Below are 20,614 nucleotides of genomic sequence, written 5' to 3'. Positions count from 1 at the left end.
TACATGGAGAGGTTCAACAAAGCATGCCTGGACATACAAAGCCTACCAATGGAAGCAGCCATTATGGGGCTCATCAATGGCCAGCGAGAAGGACCTTTTAGTCACTCCATATCAAAGAAACATCCAACATCTCTGAATGAAGTGCAGGAACGAGCTGAGAAGTACATCAACATGGAGGAAAACTTAAGGCTAGGAGAGACCTCAAAATCTGGATTCTCTTACTCCTCTCGGGATAAGGAGAAAGAGTCCAAGAAAAAAGAAGATCAATACGGCAAGAAGCCTAAAAAATACAACAACTATACCCCTCTCTGCGTGTCTCTTGTGGATGTTTACTGAGAAGTATGCCATACTGAAAAGATACCACCACCTCGTCCACTCAAAAACAAGAAAGGAGGAGGAAATCGGACAGAATACTGTGAATATCACCGAATCTACGAACATCCTACCAATGAGTGCTTCGACTTAAAAAATGTTATTGAGAAATTGGTAAGAGAAGGACGAGTAGATCGGTATTTAGCCAACAAATCGGATGAGCCTCAAAAAAGAAGAAGGGACGAAGAGGTCGGACGAAGATAACAACCACCTCACACCCCAAAGAGACACGTTCACATGATGAACGGAGGATTCGCAGGAGGGGGGATCTCAAAATCATCTCGCAAAAGACACCTCAAAGAAATATATCATGTCGAGGGAGGAGAAGGATCACCCAACCTCCCTACAATTACTTTCACCCAAGAAGACGCGGCAGGCATCATCCCGGGACATGACAATCCTATGGTCATCACTATCATATTGGCCAATGCAAACCTCCACCGCACATTGGTGGACCAAGGAAGCTCAGCGGATATCTTGTTTAAACCCGCCTTCGATAAACTCGGCCTGCAGGAGAAAGAACTTAGAGCATATCCGAACAGCTTGTTTGGATTAGGAGACACTCCAATCCAACCGCTTGGATATATCTCACTACACAAAACCTTCGGAAAAGGAACCCGATCAAGGACACTCAACATAGACTACATTGTAGTCGACGTAAGCTCAGCCTACAACGCCCTGATAGGTCGGGCATCATTGAACCAGCTCGCTGCAGTAGTTTCAACTCCACATCTATGCATGAAGTTCCCAACTCCAGAAGGGATCGCTATGATAAAAGGAGACCAAAAAATAGCGCGACGCTGCTACAATGAAAGTCTGAACCTCAGAGGCAAAGGGGAAGAAATCCACACCATCGAACTGGGGAGAGTTCGAGGTCGGGAAGAACTCCGTCCACAACCTGAAGGCGAGATCAAAGAAGTCCAAATCGGAGATAACCAGGACAAAACAACAAATATTGGGGCAACCCTAAAGAAAGAGGTAAAGAAGCCCTTGATACAATTCCTAAGGGATAATGTCGACCTATTCACATGGAGGGCTACAGATATGCAGGGCATAGACCCCAAGCTAAGGTGCCATAAACTGGTAGTATATCCAAGATCTCAGCCAGTACAGCAGAAGCGTTGGAAGCTTGGACCGGAAAGATCCCAAGCTGTGGAAGAACAGGTACAAGCTCTACTGGAGGCAGGATTCATAAGCAAAGTCAAGTACCCTCTATGGCTAGCCAATGTTGTCTTGGTGAAAAAGTCAAATGGGAAATGGCGGATATGCACTGATTACACCGACCTCAATAAAGCTTGCCCAAAAGACCCCTATCCACTCCCAAATATCGACACTCTAGTGGATGCCTCCTCCGGATACAAGTACCTCTCGTTCATGGATGCTTATTCAGGATACAACCAAATCCCAATGTATCCACCCGATAAGGAAAAAAACCTCATTTCTAACTCCAAAAGCAAACTATTGTTATGTAGTCATGCCATTCAGACTCAAAAATGCAGGAGCTACATACCAAAGATTAATGAACAAATTCTTCGCAGACCATATCGGGAAACTCATGAAGGTATATGTAGATGACATGTTGGTCAAAAAATAGTGAAGAATCGCTACTATCCGACCTCACTAAAGTATTCCATACCATAAGAAAGCACGATATGCGACGCAATCCAGCAAAATGCACCTTTGCAGTAGAAGCTGGCAAGTTCTTGGGCTTCATGCTCACACAAAGAGGAATCGAGGCAAACCCAGATAAATGTCAGGCAATACTCAACATGAAAAGTCCAACCTACGTCAAAGAGGTACAAAAACTCAATAGAAGACTAGCAGCCTTGTCCAGATTTCTAGCCGGATCGGCCATAAGGTCTCTCCCCTTCTACACCACTTTAAAGAAGGGAAAGAGGTTTGAATGGACAACGGAGTGCGAGCAGGCTTTCCAGGATTTCAAATGGTTCCTGGGACAACCACCTATTCTAACTCGACCACGGGAAGGAGAACCACTTGTATTATACCTCACAGTAGGAAATTTGGCAATAGCCTCAGCACTGGTCAGAGAAGACGATAGTGGGCATCAACCCATCTATTTCATCAGCAAAGCACTACAAGGGGCCGAACTGAATTCTCAAAAGATAGAGAAGTTCGTCTACGCTCTCATACTAACGTCTCGACAACTTCGCCCATATTTTCAAGCTCACACCATCAAGGTTCGGACTAATCAGCCCATAAAAGGCATCATCCAGAAGACAGACTTAGCAGGAAGAATTCTACAATGGGCAGTCGAGCTATCTGAGTTCGATCTTTAATACGAAACTCGAAAGGCCATCAAGTCCCAATATTTGGCCGACTTCATTGCTGAGTACACTGACACTCTGGAAACTCCCATAGAATGGAATCTCTACGTAGATGGCTCTTCAAACAAAATCGGAAGTGGCGCAGGCGTGATAATGGAAAGCGATCAGGGAACCCAAATCAAACTTTCCCTCAAATTCGGGTTCCCTGCTTCAAACAACCAGACCGAATATGAGGCACTACTAGCTGGTTTGAAGCTGGCTAAGGAGGTTGGAGCTCAAAAGCTTATCATCTTTAGCGACTCACAAGTAGTCACCTCACAAATAGTAGGGAGCTACCAAGCCAAGGATCCCACCATGAAAAAGTACTTGGACAAAACCAGGGAACAGCTCGGACAACTCTGGGAATATGAGGTCTACCATATACCTCGGGAACAGAATGCTTAAGCTGATGCACTCTCAAAACTAGCCAGCACCAAACCAGGGGGCAACAATAGAAGCCTCATCCAGGAAATACTGCAGAACCCATCAATCTCAAAAGAAGAAAAGGTCCTAGCCATAACAGATCTGGATCAAGTATGGATGACTCCCATAATTAATTACCTCAAAATAGAAACACTCCCTACAGATAAGAAGGAGGCAAAGAGGTTAAAACAGGAGGCACAATACTACACCATCGTAAACAATACTCTATACAAGAGAGGGATTTCAACACCACTGTTAAAATGTGTGCCGACTTCCAACACAAAGGAAGTTTTAGAAGAAGTACACAGTGGCATCTGTGGTAACCATCTCGAAGCATGAGCTCTCGCCAAAAAAGTACTCCGAGCCGGATTCTATTGGCCAACTATGCAAAAGGAAGCAACAGAGTTCGTAAAGACATGTCCACCATGTCAGAAACATGCTAATTTCCACATCGCCCCACCAGAGGAACTCATCAGCGTAACCTCACCCTGGCCATTTGCAAAATGGGGACTCGACCTCCTTGAGCCCTTCCCTCATGGATCGGGATAGGTCAAGTTCCTCATCGTAGGGGTAGACTATTTCACAAAATGGATTGAGGCAGAGCCCTTAGCTAACGCCACTGCTCAAAGAAGTAAAAAATTCCTATATAGAAATATTGTCACAAGGTTTGGGGTTCCTTACTCCATTACCACAGACAATGGCACTCAATTCACAGCCCCAGGCTTTAGAAAATTGGTGGCTGATGGTGCACGAAATTGTGATCTCTGAAATGGCGCCAAAAACTTGGTACGCACAATCGTAATCTCAACTCTTTTTCACAACTCCGCACAACTAACCAGCAAGTGCACTAGGTCGTCCAAGTAATACCTTACATGAGTAAGGGTCGATCCCACGGAGATTGTCGGCTTGAAGCAAGCTATGGTCATCTTGTAAATCTCAGTTAGGCAGATTCAAATGGTGGGATTTCAGATAAGCGTATGGAGATGCTTGTTGCTTCTGAATCTCTGCTTTCCTACTGTCTTCATTCAATCATTCATACTCCTTTCCATGGCAAGCTGTATGTTGGGGGATCACCGTTGTCAATGGCTACCGTCCGTCCTCTTAGTGAAAATGGTCCAAATGTGCTGTCACTGCACGGCTAATCATCTGTTGGTTCTCACAAATGTTGGAATAGGATCCATTGATCCTTTTTCGTCTGTCACTATGCCCAACACTCGCGAGTTTGAAGCTCGTCACAGTCATCCCATCCCAGATCCTACTCAGAATACCACAGACAAGGTTTAGACTTTCCGGATCTCGAGAATGCTGCCAATTGATTCTAGCTTATACCACGAAGACTCTGATCTCAAGGAATTGAAGGCTCTGTTGTCAGGAGAGACAATCAAATGCATGGACCAGGAATCCAAGAGATATGCATTCAAGCTTGTTTTCATGTAGAACGGAAGTGTTTGTCAGGCATGCATTCATAAGTGAGAATGGTGATCAGTGTCACTTGATCATCACATTCATCATGTTCTTGTGTGCAAATAAATATCTTAGAATAAGAATAAGCTTTAGTTGAATAGAAAAACAATAGTACTTTGCATTAATTCATGAGGAACAGCAGAGCTCCACACCTTAATCTATGGGGTGTAGAAACTCCACCGTTGAAAATACATAAGTGATAATGGTCCATGCATGGCTGAATGGCCAGCCCCCAAAACGTGATCAAAAATGAAAAGATAGATTCCAAAATGATCTAAAGATAAAAGATAAGAAATAAATCACTAAAAGTAGTTTTTATACTAAACTAGTCACTAGGGTTTACAAAAAATGAGTAACTAAGTGCAGATAGTGCAGAATAGTGCAGTAACTAAGAAATAAATCCACTTCCGGGGCCTATTTGGTGTGTGCTTGGGCTGAGCATTGAAGCTTTCACGTGTAGAGACTATTCTTGGAGTTAAACACCATCTTTGGTACCAGTTTGGGCGTTTAACTCCAGCTTTTATGACAGTTCTGGCGTTTAACGCTAGAATAGGGTAGAAAGTGGGCGTTCAAATGCCAGTTTGCGTTATCAAAACTCGGGAAAAGTATGGACTATTATATATTGCTGGAAATCCCAGGATGTCTACTTTGCAACGCAATTGAGAGCGCACAAATTGGGTTTATGTAGCTCCAGAAAATCCATTTCGAGTGCAGGGAGGTCAGAATCCAATAGCATCTGCAGTCCTTTTCCAGCCTCAGAATCAGATTTTTGCTCAGGTCCCTCAATTTCAGCCAGAAAATACCTAAAATCACAGAAAAACACACAAACTCATAGTAAAGTCCAGAAATGTGAATTTTGCTTGAAAACTAATAAAAATATACTAAAAAGTAGCTAGATCCTACTAAAAACTACCTAAAAACAATGCCAAAAAGCGTATAAATTATCCGCTCATCACAACACCAAACTTAAATTGTTGCTTGTCCCCAAGCAACTAAAAATCAAATAGGATAAAAAGAATAGAATATACTATAAATTCCAAAATATCAATGAAACTTAGCTCTAATTAGATAAGCGGGACTAGTAGCTTTTTGCCTCTGAACAGTTTTGGCATCTCACTTTATCCTTTGAAGTTCAGAATGATTGGCATCTATAGGAACTCAGAATTTAGATAGTGTTATTGATTCTCCTAGTTCAGTATGTTGATTCTTGAACACAGCTACTTTATGAGTCTTGGCCGTGGCCCTAAGCATTTTGTTTTCCAGTATTACCACCGGATACATAAATGCCACAGACACATAACTGGGTGAACCTTTTCAGATTGTGACTCAACTTTGCTAGAGTCCCCAATTAGAGGTGACCAGGGTTCTTAAGCACACTCTTTTTGCTTTGGATCACGACTTTAACCACTCAGTCTAAAGCTTTTCACTTGACACCTTCATGCCACAAGCACATAGTTAGGGACAGCTTAGTTTAGCCGCTTAGGCCAGGATTTTATTCCTTTGGGCCCTCCTATCCATTAATGCTCAAAGCCTTGGATCCTTTTTAGCCGCTTAGAACATTTTTTTATTTAAGAAAGGTGATGGATTCATAGGACATTCATAGCTTTTAGGCATAGACACTAGACACTAATGATCATGTAATAAAGACTCAAACATAAATAAACATAAAGAATAGAGAACGGAAACAGAGAAAAAAATAAATAGACAAGGAGATTAAGGAACGGATCCACCATAGTGAGGGTGGCGTCTTCTTCCTCTTGAAGAACCAATGGTGCTTTTGAGCTCCTCTGTGTCTCTTCCTTGCCTTAGTTGCTCCTCCCTCATAGCTCTTTGATCTTCTCTAATCTCATGGAGAATGATGGAGTGCTCTTGGTGCTCCACCCTTAGTTGTCCCATGTTGGAACTTAATTCTCCTAGGGAGATGTTAATTTGCTCCCAATAGTTTTGTGGAGGAGAGTGTATCCCTTGAGGCATCTCAGGGATTTCATGATGAGGAATTTCCTCATGCTCTTGTTGAGGTCCATGAGTGGGCTCTCTTGTTTGCTCCATCCTCTTTTTAGTGATGGGCTTGTCCTCTTCAATGAGGATGTCTCCCTCTATGACAATCCCAGCTGAATTGCAGAGGTGACAAATGCGGTGAGGAAAGGCTAACCTTGCCAAGGTGGAGGACTTATCAGCCACCTTGTAGAGTTCTTGAGGTATAATCTCATGAACTTCCATTTCCTCCCCAATCATTATACTATGGATAATGATGGCCTGATCCACAGTTACTTCGGATCGGTTGCTAGTAGGAATGATAGAGCGTTGGATGAACTCCAACCATCCTCTAGCTACAGGCTTAAGGTCCGGTCTTCTCAACTGAACCGGTTTGCCTCTTGAGTCACTTTTCCATTGAGCTCCTTCCACACATATGTCCATGAGGACTTGGTCCAACCTTTGATCAAAGTTGACCCTTCTAGTGTAGGGGCGTGCGTTTTCTTGCATCACTGGCAAGTTGAACGCCAACCTTATATTTTCCAGACTGAAATCTAAGTATTTCCCCCGAACCATTGTAAGCCAATTCTTTGGATTCGGGTTCATACTTTGATCATGGTTCCAAGTGATCTATGCATTTGCATAGAACTCTTGAACCATTAAGATTCCACTTGTTGAATAGGATTGGAGAGAACTTCCCATTCTCTTTTTCTAATCTCATATCGGATTTCCAGATACTTACCCCTTTTGAGCTTGAAAGGGACCCCAGGGATCACCTTCTTCTTGGCCACAACTTCATAGAAGTGGTCTTGATAGACCTTTAAGATGAATCTCTCCATCTCCCATGACTCAGAGGTGGAAGCTTTTGCCTTCTCTTTCCTCTTTCTAGAGGTTTCTCCGGTCTTAGGTGCCATAAATGGTTATGGAAAAACAAAAAGCAATGCTTTTACCACACCAAACTTAAAGTGTTTACTCCTCCTTGAGCAAAGAAGAGAGAATGAAGGAGAAGAAGAAGAAGATGGAGGAGATGGAGGGTGAGGGTGATTTCAGCCAAGGGGGTATAAGGTGTTTGTGATTTGTGAAATTGAAAGAGTGATGAGGGGTATATATAGGAGTGGGGGGAGGCTTGGTTCGTGTATTTGGGGTTGGATTTGGGAGGTAAAAAGAGTTTTGAATTTGAAGATAGGTGGTGTTTTGGGGAAAAGTGAATGAGGTGATTGGTGAAGGGTATTTGGGGAAGAGTGTTATGGAAAGGTGTGAAGAGAAGAGAAGAAGAGGTGGGGTAGGTGGGATCCTGTGGGGTCCACAGATCCTGAGGCGTCAAGGACTTTAACATCCCTGCTCCATTTAGGCGTGTAAGACACCCTTAGAGTGCAATTCTGGCATTAAACGCCAGATTGCTGCTTGTTTCTGGCGTTTAACGCCATCTTTTCTCCCTTTATTGGCATTTAACGCCAACTTGGTGCCCTGTTCTGGCGTTAAACGCCAGTCTGGTGCCTATTTCTGGCGTTAAATACCAGTCTGGTGCCAATTTTTGGCGTTAAACGCCCAGAATGGTGCCAGACTGGGCGTTTAACGCCAATTTTGCTACTCTTACTGGCGTTTAAATGCCAGTAAGCTTTTCCTCTAAGGTTAGCTATTTTTAATGCTGTTTTTCATTCTATTTTTGATTTTTCAAATTTTTTGTGACTTTAAATGATCATCAACCTAAAGAAAACATAAAATAACAATGGAAAATAAATAGATATAATTAAATAACATTGGGTTGCCTCCCAATAAGCGTTTCTTTAATGTCAATAGCTTGATAGTGAGCTCTCATGGAGCCTCACAGATAATCAGAGCAGGGTTAGGGCCTCTTAACACCAAACTTAGAGTTTGGTTGTGGCCTCTCAACACCAAACTTAAAGTTCGGTTGTGGCCTCCCAACACCAAACTTAGAGTTTGAATGTGGCGGTTTTGTTTTACTTTGCATTGAGAGAAGCTTTTCATGCTTCCTCTCTATGGTTACAGAAGTAGAACCTTGAGTCTTGAATACAAGGTAGTCCTCATTCAACTTAAGGACCAACTCTCCTCTGTCAACATCAATCACAGCTTTTGCTGTGGCTAGGAAGGGTCTGCCAAGGATAATGGATTCATCCTCATCCTTCCTAGTGTCTAGGATTATGAAATCAGCATGGGTGTAAAGGCCTTCAACCTTCACTAGCACGTCCTCTACTAGTCCATAAGCCTATTTCATTGATTTATCTGCCATCTCTAGTGAGATTCTTGTAGCTTCTTCCTCAAAGATTCCCAGTTTCTCCATTACAGATAGTGGCATGAGGTTTATCCCTAACCCCAGGTCACATAGAACTTTTTCAAAGGTCATGGTGCTTATGGTACAAGGTATGAAGAATTTTTCGGGATCCAGTTTCTTCTGAGGTAATGTCTGCCTCATTAATGCATTCAGTTCACTGGTGAACAAGGGGCGTTCATCCTCCCAAGTCTCAGTACCAAATAACTTGGTATCCAGCTTCATGATTGCTCCTAGATATTTAGCAACTTACTCTTCAGTGATGTCTTCATCCTCTTCAGAGGAAGAATATTCATCAGAGCTCATGAATGGCAGAAGGAAGTTCAATGGAATATCTATGGTCTCTGTATGAGCCTCAGATTCCTTTGGTTCCTTAAAGGGAAACTCCTTTCTTTCCAGAGGACGTCCCATGAGGCTTTTCTCACTGGGACTCATGTCCTCCTCACTCTCTCCAGGTTCGGCCATGTTGGTCATGGCTATGGCCTTGCACTCTCTCTTGGGATTTTCTTCTGTATTGCTTGGGAGAGTACTGGGAGGAGTTTCAGTAATATTTTTACTCAGCTGACCCATCTGTGCCTCCAATTTCTAATTGAGGACCTTGTTTCATTCATGAAACTTAGTGTGGTCTTGGATAGATCAGAAACTATGGTTACCAGACCAGAATGGCTCTGTTCAGAATTCTCTATTTGTTGCTGAGAAGATGATGGAAAAGGTTTGCTGTTGCTAAACCTGTTTCTTCCATTATTGTTATTATTGAAGCCTTGATTAGGCTTCTATTGATCCTTCCATGAGAGGTTAGGATGATTTCTCCATGAAGGATTATAGGTGTTTCCATAGGGTTCTCCCATATAATTCACCTCTGCCATTGCAGGGTTCTCAGGATCATAAGCTTTTTCTTCAGAAGATGCTTCTTTAGTACTACCTGTTGCAGCTTGCATTCCAGACAGAATTGGCTTACAATGGTTCGGGGGAAATACTTAGATTTTAGTCCAGAAAATGTAAGGTTGGCGTTCAACTTGTCAATGATGCAAGAAAATGCACGCCCTTACACTAGAAGGGTCAACTTTGATCAAAGGTTGGACCAAGTCCTCATGGACATATGTGTGGAAGGAGTTCATCCAACGCTCTATCATTCCTACTAGCAACAGATCCAAAGTAACTATAGATCGGGCCATCATGATCCATAGCATCATGATTGGGGAGGAAGTAGAAGTTCATGAGATTATACCTCAAGAACTCTACAAGGTGGCTGACAAGTCCTCCACTTTGGCAAGGTTAGCCTTTCCTCACCGCATTTGTCACCTCTGCAATTCGGCTGGGATTGTCATAGAGGGAGACATCCTCATTGAAGAGGACAAGCCCATCACTAAAAAAAGGATGGAGCAAACAAAAGAGCCCACTCATGGACCTCAACAAGAGCATGAGGAAATTCCTCATCATGAAATCCCCGAGATGCCTCAAGGGATGCACTTTCCTCCACAAAACTATTGGGAGCAAATTAACACCTCCCTAGGAGAATTAAGTTCCAACATGGGACAACTAAGGGTGGAGCACCAAGAGCACTCCATCATTCTCTGTGAGATTAGAGAAGATCAAAGAGCTATGAGGGATGAGCAACAAAGGCAAGGAAGAGACATAGAGGAGCTCAAGAGCACCATTGGTTCTTCAAGAGGAAGAAAACGCCACCCTCACTAAGGTGGACCTGTTCCTTAATATTCTTGTCTATTTATTTTCTGTTTTCGTTCTCTATGCTTTATGTTTATTTATGTTTATGTCTTTTTTACATGATCATTAATGTCTAGTTTCTATGCCTAAAAGCTATGAATGTCCTATGAATCTATCACCTTTCTTAAATAAAAAATTGTTCTAAATGCAAAAGAACAAGAAGTACATGAATTTTGAATTCATCCTTGAGATTAGTTTAATTATTTTGATGTGGTGACAATACTTTCTGCTTTCTGAATGAATGCTGGAATAGTGCATATTTTATATAGTGAAGTTTATGAATGTTAAAATTGTTGGCTCTTGAAAGAATAATGAAAAAGGAGAAATGTTATTGATAATCTGAAAAATTATAAACTTGATTCTTGAAGTAAGAAAAAGCAGTGAAAAACAAGGCTTACGAAAAAAATGGAGAAAATAAAAGAAAAAAAAAGAAGAAAAAGAAAAAGCAAGCAGAAAAAGCCAAGAGCTCTTTAAACCAAAAGGCAAGGGTAAAAAGGATGCAAGGCTTTGAGTATTAATGGATAGGAGGGCCCAAAGGAATAAAATCCTGGCCTAAGCCGCTAAACCAAGCTGTCCCTAACCATGTGCTTGTGGCGTGAAGGTGTCAAGTGAAAAGCTTGAGACTGAGCGGTTAAAGTCGTGATCCAAAGCAAAAAGAGTGTGCTTAACAACCCTGGACACCTCTAATTGGGGACTTTAGCAAAGTTGAGTCACAATTTGAAAAGGTTCACCCAGTTATGTGTCTGTGGCATTTATGTATCCGATGGTAATACTGGAAAACAAAATGCTTAGGGACACGGCCAAGACTCATAAAGTCGCTGTGTTCAAGAATCAACATACTGAACTAGGAGAATCAATAACACTATCTAAATTCTGAGTTCCTATAGATGTCAATCATTCTGAACTTCAAAGGATAAAGTGAGATGCCAAAACTATTCAGAGGCAAAAAGCTACTAGTCCCACTCATCTAATTGGAGCTAAGTTTCATTGATATTTTGGAATTTATAGTATATTCTCTTCTTTTTATCCTATTTGATTTTTAGTTGCTTGGGGACAAGCAATAATTTAAGTTTGGTGTTGTGATGAGCGGATAATTTATACGCTTTTTGGCATTGTTTTTAGGTAGTTTTTAGTAGGATCTAGCTACTTTTTAGTATATTTTTATTAGTTTTCAAGCAAAATTCACATTTCTGGATTTTACTATGAGTTTGTGTGTATTTCTGTGATTTCAGGTATTTTCTGGCTAAAATTGAGGGACCTGAGCAAAAATCTTATTCAGAGGTTGAAAAAGGACTGTAGATGCTGTTGGATTCTGACCTCCCTGCACTCGAAATGGATTTTTTCTAGAGCTACAGAAACCTAATTGGCGGATTCTCAATTGTGTTGGAAAGTAGACATCCTGGGCTTTCCAGTAATATATAATAGTCTATACTTTGCCCGAGTTTCGATAACGCAAACTGGCGTTTGAACGCCCACTTTCTACCCTATTCTGGCATTAAACGCCAGAACTGGCATAAAAGCTGGAGTTAAACGCTGAAACTGGCACCAAAGATGGCGTTTAACTCCAAGAAGAGTCTCTACATGTGAAAGCTTCAATGCTCAGCCCAAGCACACACCAAGTGGGCCTCGGAAGTGGATTTCTGCACTATCTGCACTTAGTTACACATTTTCTGTAAACCCTAGTGACTAGTTTAGTATAAAAACTACTTTTAGTGGTTTATTTCTTATCCTTCATCTTTAGATCATCTTTGTATCACTTTTGATCTTTGATCACGTTTTGTGGGCTGGCCATTTGGCCATGCCTGGACAATTATCACTTATGTATTTTCAACGGTGGAGTTTCTACACCCCATAGATTAAGGTGTGGAGCTCTGCTGTTCCTCATGAATTAATGCAAAGTACTATTGTTTTTCTATTCAACTCAAGCTTATTCTTATTCTAAGATATTCATTCGCACACAAGAACATGATGAATGTGATGATCAAGTGACACTCATCACCATTCTCACTTATGAACGCATGCCTGACAAACACTTCCGTTCTACAAGAAAACAAGCTTGAATGCATATCTCTTGGATTCTTGGTCCATGCGTTTGATTGTCTCTCCTGACAATAGAGCCTTCAATTCCTTGAGATCAGAGTCTTCGTGGTATAAGCTAGAATCAATTGGCAGCATTCTTGAGATCTGAAAAGTCTAAACCTTGTCTGTGGTATTCCAAGTAGGATCTGGGATGGGATGACTATGACGAGCTTCAAACTCGCGAGTGTTGGGCGTAGTGACAGACGTAAAAGGATCAATAGATCCTATTCCAACATGAGTGAGAACCTACAGATGATTAGCCGTGCGGTGACTGCTAAACCCCATTTGTAGGGTTTATCTTGTGCCTAATTTAGAAGATTTTATGACCTTTTACCCACATTTATTCAATGAAATAGCATGGTTTCATGGTTGTCTCCTTATTTGTGCTTAAGTGTGAAAACATGCTTTCTAGGCTCTTAATTGTTAATTTTAATTCACCTTTGATTCCACTAGATGCCTTGATTTATGTGTTAAGTGATTTCAGGTTGAAAAGGGCTAGTAATGGATCAAAGGGGTGAAGAGAAAAGCATGCAAAATGGAGAACACATGGAAAAAGCCAAAGATTTGAGAAACATCATCCACGCGCACAGTACGCGCACGCGTGGATCGCGAAAACACAAGGGACGCGCACGCGCACTGTATGCGTACGCGTTGGTGGGTGCATGGTATGCGAAATTGTGATCATCAACAATGGCGCCAAAGACTTGGAGCGCTCAAACGTGAATCACACTTTGTCACAATTCCGCACAACTAACCAGCAAGTGCACTGGGTCGTCCAAGTAATAAACCTTACGTGAGTAAAGGTCGATCCCACGGAGATTGTCGACTTGAAGCAAGCTATGGTCATCTTGTAAATCTCAGTCAGGCAAATTCAAATGGTGATGAGGATTGATAATTAAAAGATGAATAAAACATAAAATAAAGATAGAGATACTTATGTAATTCATTGGTGGATTTCAGATAAGCGTATGAAGATGCTTTGTTTCCCTTGAACCTCTGCTTTCCTATTGCCTTCTTCCAATCATTCATACTCCTTTCCTTGCAAGCTTTATGTTGGGCATCACCGTTGTCAATGGCTACATCCCGTCCTCTCAGTGAAAATAGTCCTGATGCTCTGTCACAACATCGGCTAATCAGCTGTCAGTTCTCGATCATGTCAGAATAGGATCCATTGATCCTTTTGCGTCTGTCACACGCCCCACAATCGCGAGTTTGAAGCTCGTCACAGTCATCCCTTCCCAGATCCTACTCGGAATACCACAGACAAGGTTTAGACTTTCCGGATCTCAGGAATGGCTGCCATTAATTCTAGCCTATACCACGAAGGTTCCAATCTTAGATCAGAAACCCAACAGATACACACTCAATCAAAGGTAGAACGGAGGTGGTTGTCAGGCACACATTCATAGGTGAGAATAATGATGAGTGTCACAGATCATCACATTCATCAAGTTGAAGAACAAGTGATATCTTAGAGAAGAAGTAGCGTGAATTGAATAGAAAAACAGTAGTAATTGCATTAATTCATGAGGAACAGCAGAGCTCCACACCTTAATCTATGGTTTGTAGAAACTCCACCGTTGAGAATACATAAGAACAAATAGTGTAAGCATGGCCGAATGGCCAGCCTCAAAGGTCTAAGGACTAAATATCCCAAGATGTGTGTAAAAATACAATAGTATAAGGTCCTATTTATAGAGAACTAGTAGCCTAGGGTTACAGAAATCAGTAATTAATGCAGAAATCTTCTTCCGGGCCCACTTGGTGTGTGCTTGGGCTGAGCATTGACACTTCCATGTGTAGAGACTTTTCTTGGAGTTAAACGCCAGCTTTTGTGCCAGTTTGGGCGTTTAACTCCAGCTTTTGTGCCAGTTTTGGAGTTAAATGCCAGAATTCTTGAGCTGACTTGGAACGCCTGTTTGGGCCATCAAATCTCGGACAAAGTATGGACTATTATATATTTCTAGAAAGCCCAGGATGTCAACTTTCTAACGCAATTTAGAGGGCGCCAATTGGGTATCTGTAGCTCCAGAAAATCCACTTTGAGTGCAGGGAGGTCAGAATCCAACAGTATCTGCAGTCCTTTTTCAGCCTCTGAATCAGATTTTTGCTCAGGTCCCTCAATTTTAGCCAGAAAATACCTGAAATCACAGAAAAATACACAAACTCATAGTGAAGTCCAGAAATATAATTTTTAAATAAAAACTAATAAAAATATAGTAAAAACTAATTAAAATATACTAAAAATATACTAAAAATAATGCCAAAAAGCGTATAAATTATCCGCTCATCACAACACCAAACTTAAATTGTTGCTTGTCCCCAAGCAACTAAAAATCAAATAGGATAAAAAGAAGAGAATATACAATGAATTCCAAAAACATCTATGAAGATCAGTATTAATTAGATGAGCGGGGCTTTTAGCTTTTTGCCTCTGAACAGTTTTGGCATCTCACTTTATCCCTTGAAGTTCAGAATGATTGGCATCTATAGGAACTCAGAATCCAGATAGTGTTATTGATTCTCCTAGTTAAGTATGTTGATTCTTGAACACAACTACTTTATGAGTCTTGGCTGTGGCCCTAAACACATTGTTTTCCAGTATTACCACCGGATACATAAATGCCACAGACACATAACTTGGTGAACCTTTTTAGATTGTGACTCAGCTTTGCTAGAGTCCCCAATTAGAGGTGTCTAGGGTTCTTAAGCACACTCTTCTTTTTGCTTTGGACCTCGACTTTAACCGCTCAGTCTCAAGTTTTCACTTGACACCTTCACGCCACAAGCACATGGTTAGGGACAGCTTGGTTTAGCCGCTTAGGCCAGGATTTTGTTCCTGTGGGCCCTCCTTTCCACTGATGCTCAAAGCCTTGGATCCTTTTTATCACCCTTGCCTTTTGGTTTAAAGGGGTATTGGCTTTTTCTGCTTGCTTTTTTTTTCGCCTCTTTTTTTTCTGCAAGCTTTTCACTGCTTTTTCTTGCTTCAAGAATCAATTTTATGATTTTTCAGATCATCGGATAACATTTCTCCTTTTCCTTTCATTCTTTCAAGAGCCAACAATTTTAACATTCATGAATCAACAAATTCAAAAATATGCACTGTTCAAGCATTCATTCAGAAAAACAATAGTATTGCCACCACATCAAGATAATTAAACAGTTTTAAAATTTGAAATTTATGCACTTTTTTTTCTTTTTCAATTGAAAACATTTTTCATTTAAGAAAGGTGATGTATTCATTTTCATAGCTTTAAGGCATAGACACTAATGATCATGTAATAAAGACACAAACATAGATAAATATAAAGCATAATTTTCGAAAAACAGGAAAATAAAGAACAAGGAAGTTAAAGAACGGGTCCACCTTAGTGATGGCGGCTTGTTCTTCCTCTTGAAGATCTTATGGAGTGCTTGAGCTCCTCAATGTCTCTTCCTTGCCTTTGTTGCTCCTCTCTCATGGTTCTTTAATCTTCTCTAATTTCATGGAGGAGGATGGAATGCTCTTGGTGCTGCACCCTTAGTTGTCCCATGTTGGAACTTAATTCTCCTAGGGAGGTGTTGATTTGCTCCCAATAGTTTTATGGAGGAAAATGCATCCCTTGAGGCATCTCAGGGATTTCATGATGAGGAGATTCCTCATGCTTTTGATGAGGTTCTCTTGTTTTCTCCATCCTTTTCTTAGTGATGGGTTTGTCCTCATCAATGAGAATGTCTCCCTCTATGTCAATTCCAACCGAATTGCAAAGGTGACAAATGAGATGAGGGAAGGCTAACCTTGCCAAAGGAGAGGACTTGTCCGCCACCTTGTAGAGTTCTTGGGATATAACCTCATGAACTTCCACTTCCTCTCCAATCATGATGCTATGTATCATGATAGCCCGATCTATAGTAGCTTCGGACCGGTTGCTAGTGGGAATGATTGAGCGTTGGATGAACTCCAACCATCCCCTAGCCACGGGCTTGAGGTCATGCCTTCTTAGTTGAACCGGCTTCCCTCTTGAATCTCTCTTCTATTGAGCGCCCTCTTCACATATGTCCATGAGGACTTGGTCCAACCTTTGATCAAAGTTCACCCTTCTAGTGTAGGGGTGTGCATCTCCTTGCATCATGGGCAAGTTGAATGCCAACCTTACATTTTCCGGACTAAAATCCAAGTATTTCCCTCGGACCATTGTAAGCCAATTCTTGGGGTCTGGGTTCACACTTTGATCATGGTTCTTGGTGATCCATGCATTGGCATAGAACTCTTGAACCATTAAGATTCCGACTTGTTGAATGGGGTTGGTGAGAACTTCCCAACCTCTTCTTCGGATCTCATGTCGGATCTCCGGATATTCGCCCTTTTTGAGATTAAAAGGGACCTCGGGAATTACCTTCTTCTTGGCCACAACTTCATAGAAGTGGTCTTGATGCACCTTTGAGAGGAATCTCTCTATCTCCCATGACTCGGAGGTGGAAGCTTTTGCCTTCCCTTTCCTCTTTCTAGAGGTTTCTCCAGCCTTTGGTGCCATAAATGGTTATGGAAAACAAAAAGCTTTAGCTTTTACCACACCAAACTTAGAAGGTTGCTCGTCCTCGAGCAAAAGAAGAAAGAAAAGAGAAGAAGAAGAAGAAATAGAGGAGATGGAGTGGGCTTTGTGATTCGGTCAAGGGGGAGAAGTCTTGGTTAGGTTATGTGAAAATGAAGCAGTGAAGATGGGTTTATATAGGGGTGAGAGGGGTGTGTATGGTTCGGCTATAAAGGGTAGGTTTGGGAGGGAAAGTGGTTTGAATTCGAATGGTGAGGTAGGTTGGGTTTTATGAAGGATGGATGTGAGTGGTGTAGAGAATAGTGGGATTTGATAGGTGAGGGGTTTTTGGGGAAGAGGTATTGAGGTGATTGGTGAATGGGTGAAGAAGAGAGAGAGTGGTGGGGTAGTTGGGGATCGTGTGGGGTCCACAGATCCTGAGGTGTCAAAGATATCTCATCTCTGCACCAAGTAGCGTGCAAAACGCCCCTTTCTGCCAATCCTAGCGTTAAACGCCAGGCTGCTGCCCATTTCTAGTGTTTAACGCCAGCTTCTTACCCATTCCTGGCGTTAAACGCCAGTCTGGTGCCCATTTCTGGCGTTAAACGCCCAGAATGGTGCCAGACTGGGCGTTAAACGCCCATTCTGCTACCTTTACTGTCGTTTAAACGCCAGTAACTGTCTCCTCCAGGGTGTTCTATTTTTCATTATGTTTTTCACTTTGTTTTTGCTTTTTCAATTGTTTTTGTGACTTCACATGATCATCAACCTACAGAAAACATAAAATAACAATAGAAAATAGAAATTTAATATAGATAAGTAAAAATTGGGTTGCCTCCCAACAAGTGCTTCTTTAATGTCAATAGCTTGACAGTGGGCTCTCATGGAGCCTCACAAATGTTCAGAGCATTGTTGGAACCTCCCAACACCAAACATAGAGTTTGAATGTGGGGGTTCAACACCAAATTTAGAGTTTGGTTGTGGCCTCCCAACACCAAACATAGAGTTTGACTGTGGGGGCTCTGTTTGACTTTGTATTGAGAGAAGATCTTCATGCTTCCTCTCCATGGTTACAGAGGGATATCCTTGAGTTTTAAACATAAGGGAGTCTTCATTCACCTGAATGATCAATTCTCCTCTGTCAACATCAATCACAGCCTTTGCTGTGGCTAGGAAGGGTCTGCCAAGGATGATGGATTCATCCATACACTTCCCAGTTTCTAGAATTATGAAATCAGCAGGGATGTAATGGTCTTCAACCTTTACCAAGACATCCTCTACAAGTCCATAAGCCTGTTTGTTTGAATTGTCTGCCATCTCTAGTGAGATTCTTACAGCTTGTACCTCAATGATCCCTAGCTTCTCCATTACAGAGAGAGGCATAAGGTTTATGCTTGACCCTAGGTCACATAGTGCCTTCTCAAAGGTCATGGTGCCTATGGTACAAGGGATTGAGAACTTTCCAGGGTCCTGTCTCTTTTGAGGTAATCTCTGCCTAGTCAAGTCATCCAGTTCTTTGATGAGCAATGGAGGTTCATTCTCCCAAGTCTCATTACCAAATAACTTGGCATTTAGCTTCATTATTGCTCCAAGGTACTTAGCAACTTGCTCTTCAGTGACATCTTCATCCTCTTCAGAGGAATAATACTCATCAGAGCTTATGAAAGGCAGAAGTAAATTTAATGGAATCTCTATGGTCTCCGACTGAGCCTCAAATTCCCATGGTTCCTCATTAGGGTACTCTATGGAGGTCAGTGGACGTCCATTGAGGTATTCCTTAGTGGAGATCACTGCCTCTTCCTCCTCTCCAGGTTCGGCCATGTGAGACGTGTTTATGGCCTTGCACTCTCTCTTTGGATTCTCTTCTGTATTGCTTGGGAGAGTACTAGGAGGGAGTTCAGTAATTTTCTTACTCAGCTGACCCAATTGTGCCTCCAAATTTCTAATGGAGGACCTTGTTTCAGTCATGAAACTTTGAGTGGTTTTGATTAGATCAGAGACAATTGTTGCTAAGTCAGAGGGGTCTTGCTTAGAATTCTCTGTCTGTTGCTGAGAAGATGATGGAAAAGGCTTGCTATTGCTAAACCTGTTTCTTCCACCATTATTGTTATTGAAACCTTGTTGAGGTCTCTGTTGATCCTTCCATGAGAGATTTGGATGATTTCTCCATGAAGGATTATAGGTGTTTCCATAGGGTTCTCCCATGTAATTCACCTCTTCCATTGATGGGTTCTCAGGATCATAAGCTTCTTCTTCAGAGGAAGCTTCCTTAGTACTGCCTGTTGCTGCTTGCATTCCAGACAGACTCTGAAAAATCATATTGACTTGTTGGGTCAATATTTTATTCTGAGCCAATATGGCATTGAGAGTATCAATCTCAAGAACTCCTTTCTTCTGATTCGTCCCATTATTCACAGGATTCCTTTTAGAAATGTACATGAATTGGTTATTTGCAACCATTTCAATGAGTTCCTGAGCTTCTGCAGGCGTCTTCTTCAGATGAAGAGATCCTCCAGCAGAGCTATCCAATGACATCTTGGATAGTTCAGATAGATCATCATAGAAGATTCCTATGATGCTCCATTCTAAAAGCATGTCAGAAGGGCACCTTCTGATTAATTGCTTGTATCTCTCCCAAGCTTCATAGAGGGATTCACCTTCCTTCTGTCTGAAGGTTTGGACTTCTACTCTAAGCTTGCTCAATTTTTGAGGTGGAAAGAACTTTGCCAAGAAGGCATTAACTAGCTTTTCCCAAGATTTCAGGCTTTCTTTAGGTTGTGAATCTAACCATGTCCTAGCTCTGTCTTTTATAGCAAAAGGAAAAAGCATAAGTCTATAGACTTCAGGGTCAACTCTATTGGTCTTGACAGTGTCACAGATTTGCAAGAACTCAGCTAACAACTGATGAGGATCTTCCAATGGAAGTCCATGAAACTTGCAATTTTGTTACATTAGAGAAACTAATTGAGGCTTAAGCTCAAAGTTGTTTGCTCCAATGGCAGGGATTGAGATGCTTCTCCCATAGAAATCAGGAGTAGGTGCAGTAAAGTCACCAAGCATCTTCCTTACATTGTTGGCATTGTTGTTGTTTTCGGCTGCCATGGTTTCTTCTTCCCTGAAGAGTTCTGTTAGGCCTTCTAAAGAGAATTATTCTTTAGCTTCTCTTAGCTTTCTCTTCAAGGTCCTTTCAGGTTCAGGATCAGCTTGAACAAGTATGCCTTTATCTTTGTTCCTACTCATATGAAAGAGAAGAGAACAAGAAAGTAGGGAATCCTCTATGTCACAGTATAGAGATTCCTTGAGGTGTCAGAGGAAAAGAAGAATAGACAGAGGAGGTGGAGAAGAGGGAATTCGAACTTATCAAGAGGGATAGAGTTCGAATTGCACCTTGATGAAGAGTCTTAGTCCCTTAAATAGAAGGATGTGAAAAGAGGGGAAGAATTTTCGAAAAT

General features: G+C 41.6%; 1 non-coding gene across 1 annotated transcript; it reads left to right on the top strand.

Annotated features, from left to right (window-relative positions):
* Positions 1 to 19,751: 19,751 nt before the first annotated feature.
* LOC148553480 (small nucleolar RNA R71) lies at positions 19,752 to 19,859 on the top strand. Its single transcript, XR_015892791.1, has one exon. It is a non-coding gene; the product is annotated as a small nucleolar RNA R71 (small nucleolar RNA).
* Positions 19,860 to 20,614: the final 755 nt, after the last annotated feature.

Source organism: Arachis ipaensis, chromosome B7 (assembly GCF_059453495.1).
Source record: "Arachis ipaensis isolate K30076 ecotype BB chromosome B7, ASM5945349v1, whole genome shotgun sequence".
In the NCBI taxonomy this organism is placed as follows: Eukaryota; Viridiplantae; Streptophyta; class Magnoliopsida; order Fabales; family Fabaceae; genus Arachis; species Arachis ipaensis.
Note: the sequence above shows the minus strand (reverse complement) of the source record. Positions and strands in the feature narration are given on the sequence as shown.